We start from the raw sequence: 14900 nt of genomic DNA on the forward strand, positions 1-14900 counted from the left end.
AAGTGCATAAACAAATCAACGGTACATCAATGGGGCCATTGATATCAGGACGGAAAGCAAAAGCAGTAATGCAACGTTGGGAATCGATAGACCTCCTCAACATCCAACCCAAACACTGGATCCACTATGTCGATGATACCTTGTCATCACTAAATGTACACAACTGGTAGAAACCCACCACCACAGCCATAACATTGTCACCAGAATAAAGTTCACTATATAAGATGAAAACAGCAAAAGACACCCCTTCCTGAATATATTAATGGAACGCGCACTTACCAGTGAACTCCAGACGAGGAAGAACACCTACACACATACTACACTATAACAGCAACCACCCCAGCACCCACAAACAACGTTGCTTTAGAGCAGTGGCTGAATGAGCCAAGGACACCCTGCAGTAACCCAGATCTCAGGAAGACAGAACAGGATCACCTATTTAAGGGATTTAAGCAAAACAGTTACCAGAAGAATCCTATCCTCCGATACTTACATCACAAAAAATAGAAGAAAACAGTGCTCGACCAAACACGATTGTGACCATACGGTACATCAAAGAAATATCAGAAATGGCTACTCAGCTACTCAGATCCCTAGGAATCTTAGTGGCCCACAAATTAGTAAACACCTTCCACCATCTCCTTACAAATGTTAAAGACCCGACACGCACATCCAACAGAACAAATGTTCTCTGCAAGATATCCTGCAAGGATTGTGAAAAAAAAACACTACATAGGGCAAACAGGAAGAAAATTGACCACACGAGTGCATGAACCTCAGCACTCCACTGCCAGAAACGACCATTTCCAACCATGATGATGACGAATGACATGAATTCAAATAAGACAACGTAACCATGTTAGCACAGGCTAAACAGAGACACGTGAGAGAATCCTGGCGGTCTAACTGGAGCTCAATCAATAAACACATTGAACTACTCCCCATACACAAACCACGCACACACAGAACCGGAAATACCAAAATACAGAGAGACATAACTACCAGGTGGGATAGAACTACCAACAGCGTATCGAACAGACACTGAAATTGTCACCAAGTGAGGCAACCAAATGTCTGGAGAAGGCTCAGCAAGCTAATCTATGAGCTCACCACAAAGCAAGCTATAATTGTTTGCAAATATGCAGCACACTTTATTGTTACACTTGGTTACATACAATCAAAATAAAGAAGAATTGGTCTAACTTAACTGCATTGGTAAATTAACAAAAAAAAAGAGTATTTAATTAATAAATAGCAACAGTTCCAATGCAGTAAATAATCATAAGCACACACTTGGCAAAGGCAAAATCAGTAAAATTGATTCAGTTACATGTAATGTGTCGCCAGTCAAGGAGAACAGAACTCCAAGAAAAATATTGGGCACAAAGAGAGAACTCTAGTGTTTTGCTGTGGCTGAGTGAGATGTATAGCAGTTTTCACAATAAACGCAAAAACCCCAGCAACAACTGAAAAATAAGCTACAACCCTTGTTCTGCAGAAGTCTTAAACCACCCATTCACGCTGTTTCTTTGTTCTAACGTTTAAGGAAAGCTCAGGACCTACATCAGGGAGACAAGATGCCTTCTGGAGGATCATTTCAGAGAACATCTCTGGGACTCCGACACCCACCAAACCCACCACCCCGTGGCTGAACACTTCAACTCTCCCTCCCACTCCATCAAGAACATGCAGATCCTGGGCTTTCTTTACCACCAAACCATTGCCACCCCATGTCTGGAGGATGAACGCCTCATATTCAGCCTTGTAAACCTGCAACCACACGGGATGTGCGAATTTCAACAGCTTCCTATTTCCCGTGCCGTATATTATCCAAGCCCTCGCCTCCAAATCTGTACCATCCTCTAGACCTGTCCATTCTTCTGACCTATCACCTTCTTCCTCATCATCATCCACCTATCGCTTTCTGATCTACCTCTCCCCAAACCCCATCCCCTCCTATTTTTCTCTCAGCCCCGATCCACAAGTCTCGTTCCTGATGAAGGACTTATGCTTGAAGCATCGATTTTCCTGCCCCTTGGATACTGCCTGACGTGTTTGGCTTTTGCAGCACTACACTCTCCACTCTGATCTGCAGTCCTCACTTTCTCCTAGCCATCTAAAATTCCATCGTATACAGTACTTCCATAATAGCTCAGTGGCCTGATTTTCCACTCACTTTTCAATATATAGCAGGCATCACTCCCACTCATGATACAGCATGACCATTTCCGAGGAGATGGTATTTCTGGAACAGAGAATTTGTCTTTTATTCTAACAACCAATTCTGCACTTTTCACCAGACTCCCCAACATCACTTTATAAAATTTAGCACTACTTTTCCATACATATTAGCACATTTTCTGACAATACTTCTTCCAGAGTGCATAAGTCCTCATTTCTCACCAGTAAAGATTGACTCACTCCTGTATTTCTTAAAATGTCAATTTATTTACCGACAGCTCTTGGTACCTTGAGTAAACTCTTCCTGCACGGCTAACGTTCTAAATTCATCTGGCATTTTCTTAAAAACCAACCCCTGAGCAGCCTATACATTATTTTGAAGTTCTTCATCTTCCACTAGTATCTCGTTTAATAAAATTCCAATTGGTTATCTTGTCTTTCCACATTTGCTGTCACAATATTTCTTCAAACCATCAAAATGGCGACATCATGTGTCCTACTTTATTGCCGTCAAAACACCTGAGGTGTTTTACTTCTGTTTCCATCCTCATTGGTTTTCTTTTTAGTTTGTGATAAACTATCTTTACTATTTTCATTGAAATCTCTTTTTCCCTTCGAACCTGAGGTTTTCTCTTTTCCACAATTTCTGTCCCACAAAGATTGAAATTGATGTTGGGAAATAAACTTTGATGTTGATAAGCTAACTCATAATCATCTGCCATTTCTGCTGCTAATCTTGCAGTTTGAACTCTCTGCTCTTCGACATGAGTCCTCAATATTCCAGGAAGTGAATTTTCAAATTCCTCCAAATTAACAGTCTCTAAAAGAGGATCATATGTCTGACTCATTTTCAATGACCTTTTCCACAATCAAAGTTATTTTGTTTGATGCTTTCAAACTCCATCTACGTTTGAACACTTTCTGTCCTTGAATTTCTAAAACAATTTGTGCAGGCTTTCTGCACGAGTTCCTTTGAATCTAAGATGTGTTTTTTTTTAACCTCATCATACTCCCCAATCCTCTGATAATGATGCAAGCACCACTCTAGCTCGGGCTGTCAACTATGTGAGAATTAACGTTGTCCTACTTTCAACCTTAACCATTTTTCTGTTTGCTTTTTCTCTTTGGTTGCCAATATCGAAAATCAAACTCTCATTTTTTCCCTCTATTCCCTGTCCCCGCCTCTTGTTTTCCCTTTCTTCTGTGAGGACCATCTTTTCTTTTGTTCTTTTATTTCCTCTGCTTTCAATTCGGTTTCAAGCTGTCCATTTCCATATCGAGTCATGGAGACCAACAACGCGGTGAAAGGTGCATTAGCCCAAAGTGGTCCATGCTGACCAAAATGTCCACTGATGTTACGCTCATTCACTGCACTAGGCACATATCCTTTTAAACATTTCGTTTTCATGTATTTGCCCAAATGACTTTTAAGTGTTGTTATTGGACCCACCTCAACCATTTCCAGTGGCAGGTCATTCCATATGAACGTCACCTTCTGAGCAAACAAAGTGTTGCCCCTCAGTTTCCCTTCTAACATTAAACTGTTGTTCTCTAGTCCTCGATTCCCCAGCACTGAGAAATATATTGAGTGCATTCACCCTATCCATGCCTCTTATTATTGTATGCACTTCTATAAGATTCCCCCGTCCACCTCGGACACTATAAACAAAAAAAAAGTCCTAGCTTGTCCAAACTCCCCATACACCTCACACTTTGGGGTCGTATCAACATCCTTGTAAATTTCTTCTGCACTCTTTGCAGTTTAATAACATTCTTCCTACAGCAAGATATATACTGCAGACTGCAATACTCCAAGTGCAGGCTCACCAATGTCCTGGATAACTGCAACATTACTTCCCAACTTCAATACTCAATGCCTTTACTGAAGAAAGCCAGTGTACCAAAAGACGCCTTCACAGCTCTGTCTACCTGTGGCTCCATATTCAGAGAACTGTGCACCTGAATTCCAGGGTCACTGTGTTCCATTCCACTCCCTAAGGCCCGATCATACAACAGGAAACTCCTGCCTTGAATTGAGATTCCAAATTGCAAGACATTGCACTTATCTATAATAAACTGCATTTGCAATTTCGAGGCGTCCTTCCCCAACTGATCAAGGTCCTGCTGCAATTTGATAGCCTTCCTTACGTCCAGAATATTGAATATTTTAATGTCATAAAATGGAAAACTTTGCATGAGTTTTGTTGGTTCACCGATTTGATTTTGATTTTTGATTTGATTTTCTAATTTTGGTTTTGCTTCTTTTTAAATTTAGACGTTATTGTTACATGTACTCAAGAAAAAATGTACAAGAGTACACTGAAAACTTTTCAATGTCTCCACATACGCATCAGCTTAGGCACAAGTACCTGGGAACAAAACCTTAACAAGGTGCTAATAAGGAAGAAGGAACAAATTTCAAAATTAACATTACTGTCAGTCATAGTATATCACAATAAAAAATAAAAGTTAAACTTTGCAGTTTTTATTATGATTAAGTTTTTCTTAGATGCTTCACCATTCTGGGACTGCAGGTCCAACGATGGCGAAACATTCGACAGATTGACAAACTTTCCTCCACACTGACTCAATTTCCACTGGCCTCGTCATTGGTGCAGATGTCGGGGAGCTGCATTGCTGCGCTCCTGGGGTCGCAGCCACTGTCACGCACTAGATTGTCAAAGCCTAGATCCAGTTGTTGCCCATGCTGTGAGTCAATGTCACCATCGGTCCACACATTGCACATAGGGAACTCCCCAAAAGTCTCTGTCAGGCCCTCAGCCATTGTTTCGTAATGAATTATCCAGCCGACCACCATACTCAATGAGCGTAATGTCGCTGTGGTTCAGTTATCACTCTCCAAAAGATAGCTTGGTAGAAACTAAACCGATGAATAGAAAGAGAAATTGAGTTGACAAAGTGGATGAGCTACACCACCGTCATTTCCAGATTTCTGCTACTTTATGAGACACTGATGAGATCACAAATGTCATTTAAAAGAAATGTCCAAAACCAGAATTGATATTAACAGGATATATCTAGCACGGTCCGAGGAGCCTACGAAATGGCTTTGACATCACTCGACGTTTTGTGAGCTCTGTATAGCTGATCTTATCCTCACATTTTTTTCAATCATTCCACACTTCAAACCTCAATTCTAACTCTGCAAACACTGTAGGATCTCATTGCCCTTTGTGTTATGATCTGCCTTCCTGCTCGCAAAACAAAACTTTTCACTGTACTTAGGAATGTGTGACAACAATAAATCAATTCAAATTAAAACAGACAATCGAATCCAAACTTGTCATAATAATTTATAAACATGCACGAGTGCCACGAGTTCAATATATTTACCATCACCTTAAATGACACTTTGCTATTCCTGTCATTCAACATCTACATCAGATACATGGGAAACTTGGTATTATCTTCTAAATAATCATTTAGGATTCTTAATGTGTATTGACCTTGACAGCAATGTCTACATACCTGAGAGAATAATAAAAATAAAGAATCAAACCAGTCCTTAATAGTGGTTGAATCACTTCTGTTTTGGTCAATCCCACTTCGGAGTGGAATTCATCAGATAATTAAGAATGACATTGGTCAGAGATAGTGAAATCTTCGTCTGGCGATAGTTTCATGCTTTAGAGTCAATTGTGTCAGATGCTCTTTCGATGTAAATTTCCACTTCCTTGTTTATGGGTCTTAAAATACATAGGCACAAGTTCGAGGAAAGGTTCTTTCAATTACTCCTAAAGAACATTTGTTACTGACTTTCCAATAAGAGAAAACATGGAACATATCCTTCATTTCATGAGTGTTCGTCCTATCAAAATATCAGATCTTCATTAAAGGCCAATTCAGCGTAGAGGGTCTATAGAAGAAATCAGAAACCGTTACCTTCAAAAAGACATAGGAACAGTGTGTGGCAATTCAACACTTTTATCTGATCCCACCTCTACCTCCTTCAGTTAGATGATAGCTCGCTCTATCTCTATGTGACCATAATCATTTCCCATTTGAACATCGACTTCACAAAAGAAAAAAAAGGGCGAGACGTTCCATTCATCCCATGCCCTTATATATGTCACCTCTAAAGTGCTCGATCTTATTTTAAAATTGCGTCCCTTTGTTACAAGGCCAGAACACTGCAATGCAAGTCTTTCTGTTGTAAACCACAAGTGGAGTAAATTACATAGTTGTTATAATGATACGAGTCAGAAAGATTAGTAGAAACACAGAATGAGACATGAAGAAAGAAAAGAAGGGAGTGGCTATATGAAAATAAAAGGACATTTTATAAAACAATGTAACTTTGCAAACATTCTCCCATTTGGCCACTTTCTTATAAATTCATGCTTTTCGCTTCATGACATGATTTAAACTAATTAAACTGAATTAAACTAAACTGAATCTTGTCATTGTCTTCCTTACATCCAGGAGCCATTGTCAAATTTGTCTAACACACTTACCTCCTCATCGATGAAGGATTCATTCTGTAATTATGTATAATTACTGATATTTAATATCCAATTGGCACTTCCTATTACATTCATTGCTGTGAAAATGGCAAACTGTTGCAAAGTACATTGATCGTAATTAAATGATCAGTAATCTAATGTTGCCTAACCCATATCTCTTAAGCCTTTCATAAAGCCAGCGAAAGAAAGGAATACATTCAGAGAGAGGGGAAAAAAAAACGATTTTCATGCATTTACCTCCGGCTTTGGATCATGTGGTGAATAGTCTGTGGATTTCTGATCCATGTGCCAGTTTCCTGATGTAAAATATATGTCAGATCTTTATTCAAAATGCATTGAGTTCTGGATACTAAGATGATATACAACACCAAATGACACTTCCTACCTGAGTCAGAATTCCTGCAGCTCCAACCCACGTAGACAGCCAATATCATAACCAGGACAATCAGTACCGATGAACTCCCATAGAACATTAAAATGCAATGAAATTCAGGATGTTCTGCAGAAGGCATAAATATATTTAAAAATCCATAACCTATCCACATTCCACTTGTAGACAGCTCACGATGAACCATCAATGCTAAATCAAAATAGTCGGGGACTGTAGCTTGATGTAGGTCTTGCAAGCTCACGCTTCAACTTGAGTAAACAATATAATGCTTAAAGTTGTATCTCAACACATCCATCAGTTAAGAGCTGAAAATGTATTCCTGGAAAAGCGCAGCAGGTCAGGCAGCATCCAAGGAAGAGGTGATTCGACGTTTCGGGCATAAGCCCTTCTTCAGGAAATTCTTCACATCCATCAGTTAGGCAATTTAGTATTTAACCATTGAAAGCAGGTGTTTTCAATATGAAATTAATATTAATTTTTGCAAACAATAAAATGAAGCACCTTGGAAGACAATTTATCTCAAATTTCCGGAATTCTGTACACCTTACATGTCTTGAACATTTTTGACTCTGCAAGAGGCTATGATACTTTACAAATACTGCGTTAAAACTGTAACTTTTATCCTTAACAAACTTCATAGTTTATATTTCTTTTGGAATGACATTCGAATGGGTGAAATATTTTATGGGTTTTTTTATTCAAATAAAAAGGCTATGTGCAAAGTTGGAAAATCAGGACCTTAACAGGGAGATGAACAAGTGATTTTATCAACTACGTGGACAAAAATAAAAGTAAAATGAAACATAAGGTCAAATAGTGATAAGGGAAGCATTAAAATTTACCGCAAGCAAAGAATTACAAAGCAGAGAACTAATGAAATGCTCTGGGGAAACATAGTTTTAATCAAATTTGGAGCACAATTAATATAAAGGAGATTTATGCATCAAATGGAATTAGTGCAAACAGCACGAGAAAAAGGTATGTGAAGACAGTTGCATGTGGTGATAATATTATGAAAACGATGTTTTGGTGGATTCTTCAGAGGAACACTATTTTTTAAGTTCTTTTAAATTTAAATCACCAATTGTGTTAAATTATATTCAGAATATGAATGCATGAATACAGATTTTTTTCATATGAATCAAGAGGAAAATTGGCGAACTAGAAATAGATAATAATATTCCCATTTTAATTAACAGAAGTTCAGAATCCTACTAACAAAATGCTAATATAGTACTACTAAGTTGTAGAAATGGTTTGCTTCGACTGATAAACATTCAGAATGCTAAACAGCAAACGATTGAGTGTTTCGAAAGAAATGAATGTTCATTTGATATTGATACAAAGTAAGGGAGGAAGTTTGATGGTTAATGATCGTAATGTTCATAATAAAGTCTCATATTAACTCTAAGCAAAGCGTGAACAAATAGAAGCAATATTTACCTCTCTGATATGAGGAACTCTGACTGACCAGAATTGTAGTTGTGTTGAGTTGAACCGAGCAAGCACAGTCGAAGTATTGTTTCCAAACTTCTGCTGGCACTCTAATATAACTTCTGATACTATTTGCCCCAGTGGAATCTATCGCCACAGAATCTGGCCAACTTTTGGCATCCCAAGTGGAAACATCCCAGGCGAAGTGAAGGATATCAGAGATTAGGTTGCTCACTAAACACATCAATGGGACAGTTTCCATCGAAAAGGTTTCGTTCGGTGATGGAGATAAGAGAATTATGGTCGGAGAGCCTGATGAGATTGTGAGGATACATTAAGTATCGTTCAATATTGCAGGTATTGATAACAAATTCTGCAAATCTGTCTTTGTCCTTACCTGCTATGAGCAATTTCGATCCGTTTCCGAATCGGAAAGGATGACCTCCCGATTTCCTACCAGCACAGATATACAGACCAGAATCATTTCTCTGGACATTGTTAATCACAAGCGTATAAGTAGTATTATTCTCACTAATTTCACCAGAAAGTCTCCCAGCTGGATGTGAATGTCTCCGTAGGATGTAAACAAGTTGCAGATGTTCTCGCACTTTCTGTTTATACCAGTGAACTCCTCTCGCAGCATTCCAGCCCGTGTGACAAGTCATCTGAACAGTGTTCCCAACAGAAACACTCTGAAGTGCTGGGATCTGCAGAGGTGCTGCCTGAGGACCGACAGCTATGAAAACAGAACATGTTAGAAGAAGCCTGTTTCGATTGAAAAAAGTGCTTAGCACAAGTTTAATGTTGTACGTCAGGAAAGTACCATCTCTTCCTCAACGACCACCAATAGTAATGACGATCTAGGTGAAATATTTAGGCTTAAACTTGATTCAACAGCAGGAGAAAGAAAGTGAGAACGAAAGAGAGAAAGAATGAAAGAAAGAGAAAGAAATAAAGGAAGGAAGGAAAGAAGAGTTCTTTTTTTCTCACCATAACCCAAAATTTATATTATACAGCCAGTTAATACTTCACTTTACTGCATTTTCCGTTGGCCCTGCCCCTCAAATTCGAAATAAGAATGTCGAACCTGACAAAAGATTGACCAGAGTACATAGAGATACGATATTCATTGCTATGGGCGAGGTTCTCACTTTGAGACTTAGACTAACGTATTTTGCTTCTGAAGATAAAAGTTGAGTCATTATAAAGTTAAATGCACAGCTATGGAAATTTGCTGCTGCATTTAAAAATAGCCAGATGGAAAGTACAGAACTGTTGGTTTAATCTGTGGGTTTCCTGTTTACAAGTTTAGTGTTCACTTGCAGGTCTGTTTGCAAAGATCAATCGAGCAACATATAGTTTCTAACTTGTTTCTTTATTGATTATTCTACATGAGCATACTGCCTGCTCCATTCCCTCCTGGATCTGCACTTATTCCTCATCAACTGCCAACTGTCTCTCATTGGGCAGTCGATTTATTTTGGGGCAAAGGAATATAGCTTTTTCATAAAGCACCAAGTAACTGTCAGTCCTGGTGTCTGTGTCACAAATGGTCTATGCTTTGTCGTACACATGAAAGGGTAGGTTTTTTTTGGCTGAGAAGTTGAACGTAGACACATATTTGTTCGATCAAGGCAAAGTAAGTATAACAAGCATGATCTCATCAAAAGGTACTGGCTGTCTGATTCTCCACTCGCACCATTGAAAGAAAAACTCAAATAGTGCATTATTGGTTGCTGGAGGTTGATTTACAGTAAGTCGTTATCCTATGTATTATGTTAGGACAGTGACAATATTTATGATATTACTCCTTGTTTATAAGTTACTGAAACACCCTTTCTGCAGAAATAAAAATCTGCTTTAACAGCAGTGTTTTCCTTGCCATTATTAAACATTTATACCAACATAATTGGTTTGAAAATTGATTGATCATATACATTTGTATGCAAATACACCTTTTTTGTTATTTACAGTCTTACAATAAACAATTGGTTACGAGATTCGATCAATCATTTATAATTTGCACTGAAAAATTAGTTGCGTGATTGTTTCAGACAAAACAGCATTTGTACAAGGATTTGTTACACAAGTAATAAGCTTACTGTTAATTACTGTAAAAATTGAGGTGAATGATGTAGATTAGATTAGATTACTTACAGTGTGGAAACAGGCCCTTCGGCCCAACAAGTCCACACCGACCCGAAACCCACCCATTCCCCTACATTTACCCCTTACCTAACACTACGGGCAATTTAGCATGGCCAATTCACCTGATCCGCACATCTTTGGACTGTGGGAGGAAACCAGAGCACCCGGAGGAAACCCACGCAGACACAGGGAGAATGTGCAAACTCCACACAGTCAGTCGCCTGAGTCAGGAATTGAACCCGGGTCTCTGGTGCTATGAGGCAGCAGTGCTAACCACTGTGCCACCGTGCCGCCCCACCACTGTGCCACCGTGCCGCCCCACCACTGTGCCACCGTGCCGCCCCTACCACTGTGCCACCGTGCCGCCCCATGTATTTTACACCAGAACATTACCAGTGGTTGTGACATTGGATCATGACAAATACTGCACACACAAATGAAATAAGGGGTAGCTAGTCAAGTGTTTGTTCCAAGTTTAATAAATTTTTTTGATTGTTCCGTTAACTGTGTTGATGACAGTCCATTGTTTATAAATTAGTGAATTGACTTTACAATTGATACAAGCATACACTTCCTTTTTTTGAATCCCTGCAGTGTGGAAACAGGCTCTTTGGCCCAACAAGTCCACAATGACCCGCCAACGAGTAACCCTCCTAGACCCATTCCCCAAACGTTTTGCTCTATTTTTACCCCTGGCTAATGCACCTACCCTGAACACTATGCGTCATTTTAGCATAGCCAGTTTACTTAACCTGCATATTTTATTGTTTTCCTTGTTTTCAGCTTTATTTGAATAAAATATGTTTTTTTTGTTAAAGAAACTGCAAATTGACTATTAACTTACAATTTAAAGTTAACAAGGAAACATACTTTTACATTTAAATATTCATTATAATACATAATTAGTTACCATTAATTCCTATCTTGGGCTTGCTGATAACACTAATATTATAAATTGCAGGTTTAACGTACAAGGATACATTTCCATCACTTTCCTCCATATAACTCACAGCTATACATGTATACTAAGTGAAATGTCATCAATTCCAATCTCACTCTTCACAATTGCTGTGTACCCCATGTACCAGTAACTGCAGATTTGTATCCCCTTGTGTGAGTTACATTGACATAGTCATAAATGTTTACAGTACAGAAACAGGCCTAACTTGCCCATGTTGCCCAATTTTCAAAATTGAACTAGTTCTATTTTCTTGCAATTGTTTCATATCTCTCGAGAACTATCACATCCAAGCGCCTATCCAAATATTTCTTAAATGATGAAATTGCACTAGCGCCTATTACTACTTCTGGGTGCCTGTTCCAGACACTGAATACCCTTTGCGTGAAAGAAATACCAACACTGGAGCCTTTTGTATCTCTCCCTTTTCATCTTAAATCAATACCCTCTTGTTTTAGGCTCCCTGGCCATGCGGAAAAGATGTTGTCTATCTACCTTATCTATGTCTCTTACGATTTTATACACCTCTATAATGTGACCCTTACACTCCAGACTAAAACATGCCAAACTATCCAGTCTTTCATACCAACTCAAAGCTGCAGCCTTATAGCAGCCAAGTTACTCTTCTCTGCACTCTTTCTAGTTTAGTAATAACTTTTTTTATATATAGTGAAGTGACAAGACCTGTACAGATTACTCCAGACTTACTATTGGCTTATATAGCTGCAACAAGACGTCCCAGTCTATCGTCAATGTCTGACCATTGAAGAAAGTGCAGTGAAAGCTTTCTTCACCATCCTGTCCAGCTGTGACTCCACTTTGAAGTGCCTATGAATATGGCCCCCAGATTCCTTTGTTTAACTCTCCCCAGGACTCGCGCATTGACTATGTAAGTCCTGTCCTACTTTGATTTACGAAATCTATGAAAATATAACATCTCGTGTTTATCTAAATTAAACTCCATCTGCCATTCCTCAGCAAACTTATTGGGATGATCGAGATGTCTCTGTCTTTTTAGGTAACCCTCTTCATTGACCGCTATATTACCAATCTTTGTATCATCGGCAAACATTTTAACAATATCTCCTAAATGATCTTTCCTCAAGTCTTATCCATATCAAATCATGTCAGTATCTCCAACAAAATTGCAAATACATACGCTATATATATTAAATATATCTACATATAGAATGTAATTAGTTATTGAATATTTGTCTCAGCTAATTGTGATATAACAAATAATACACAAGCACATATATGTTCAATTAATTGTTATATTTCGATTGATATCATATTGAATATATTTACAAGGCATTTCTTTAAATGAATTTCGATAGCCAATGTTCAAAAGAATAACATTACAACTCAGAGTTGAGATGTACTTTGCAGCTCTTAACCAGAATATCAACTGACAATTGTTTGTCTTAGAATGTGAAACCTTGCATTAAAGAAAGCAGCAATTTAAATAAGAACGATATTGAAAATGACAGTTACATGGAAAAAATGTCGGTTAACCGTGCCAAATAGTAACAGTCGTAATCAACATCAGAGATTTTGTTGAAATATGCAAAATAAATAATATAAGACACAAAAACGCTCAAACATACACTTTATTAGTCAATTAAATATTAAAAATATACTGCTGATGCTTACATTTCTTTGCTCATGATAATCAGGACATTCACTTCATCAACGTGACAAATTCGAAATGAACATATAATTAGGCACAGACATTAAGAATTTTCCAGTTAATTCTTAAAAGATGCATACAGGCAAAGATGCGTAACCTCCACATTGGTATGTGTAATCCCACAATAAATGATTCAATTATGCTGGGACAAAATGCTAATGAAAATTCGGTTACTGTTCATCATCCAATAAATGTCAATAAAATTGATTGTTTAATAAATTTATGATAAAACCCTATGGAAGTAATCCTTTACTCCAGGGTAATCATCTGGAGGTTCGTGTTTCAAATCTCAAGGTGAGAAATGATGAAAATTAAAGAACAATGAACGATAATAAGATTCTGATTTGACTTAAGACAAATAACTGATAAAGCCCTTGATATATACACTTATATAATAATAAGGAAAGTAGGAAATAACGTAAACAAGGAACTTGAAGGACTAAAAGGGGTCATGAAAATTTCTTAGAAAAACAGGGCTAAAGAGAATCCCAAGCTTTTTCCAAAATATAGCAAGAACAAGAGGATAGCCGGGGAAAGGTTGTTCGATGCAAGGACAAAGAAAGCAATCTACGTGTAGTTGGATCCCAAAATGAAAACTTTCTGTTGGTATCAACCAAAGACAAGGATTTGGTGGATGACGATCGCAAGGAAAGGAGTGTCGAGTTTCTAAGCCAAGTTACTATTAAAAAGGAAGAGAGGTTGAGCATCTTAAAAATATATATTATGGTAGATTAGTCTCCGGATCATGGTGCGATCTATCCCAGAATGTTGAGGGAGGCAAGAGACCATATTACTGGAGCACTGACAGACGTCTTTGCGTCCTCCTTGGCTACAGGTGAGATCTCATAGGATTGGATATTAGACAACGTTGTCCCATTGATTAAGAAGAGTAACAGGGATAATCCTGGAAATTACAGGCCTGTGAGAACAACGTTGATGCTGATTAATTATTGGAAAACGTTCTGCGGAACAAGATCCATACATATTTAGAAGCAAATGGAATTACTGGCAATGGACAGCATAGCTTTGTTCAGGGGAGGATCGAGCTTCACTAACTTGATTGAGCTTTTTTTTCAGTAAGTGAAAAAGATGATTGATGAGGGAAAAGTGTTTGCTGTTGTCTACATGGACTTCAGTAAAGTCTTTGGTAAGGTTCCTCATGGCAAACTGGTGCAAAAGCTGAAGTTGCATAGTCTCGGTGTGAATTGACAGAATAGATACAAAACTGGATTCGTCACAGGGGACAGAGTGTCGTGGTGGAAGGATACTTTTCAGAATGGAGGAATGGGACTAGTGCTGTTCCATGGAGATCAGTACTGGGACCTCTGTTGTTCGTGATTTACGGAATTAATTACAGGACAACGAAGCTGATCCAGTTGGTAAATTTGCAGGTGGTGCAAAGATTGGTGGAATTCTTGAGAGTGAGGAGGATTGTTAGAAGATATACTAGGATACAGATCTGGAGGACTGGGCAGTAAAATAGCAGATAGAGGTTAATCCAGACAAATGTGAACTGATGCATTTTGGGTGGAAATCATACTGTGAATAGCAGAAGTCTCATAAGTAGTGATATACAGAGTGATCTGGGTGAACCCATTCAGACACCGCTGAAGG

The sequence above is a fragment of the Hemiscyllium ocellatum genome, chromosome 50, assembly GCF_020745735.1.
Source record: "Hemiscyllium ocellatum isolate sHemOce1 chromosome 50, sHemOce1.pat.X.cur, whole genome shotgun sequence".
Lineage (NCBI taxonomy): Eukaryota > Metazoa > Chordata > Chondrichthyes > Orectolobiformes > Hemiscylliidae > Hemiscyllium > Hemiscyllium ocellatum.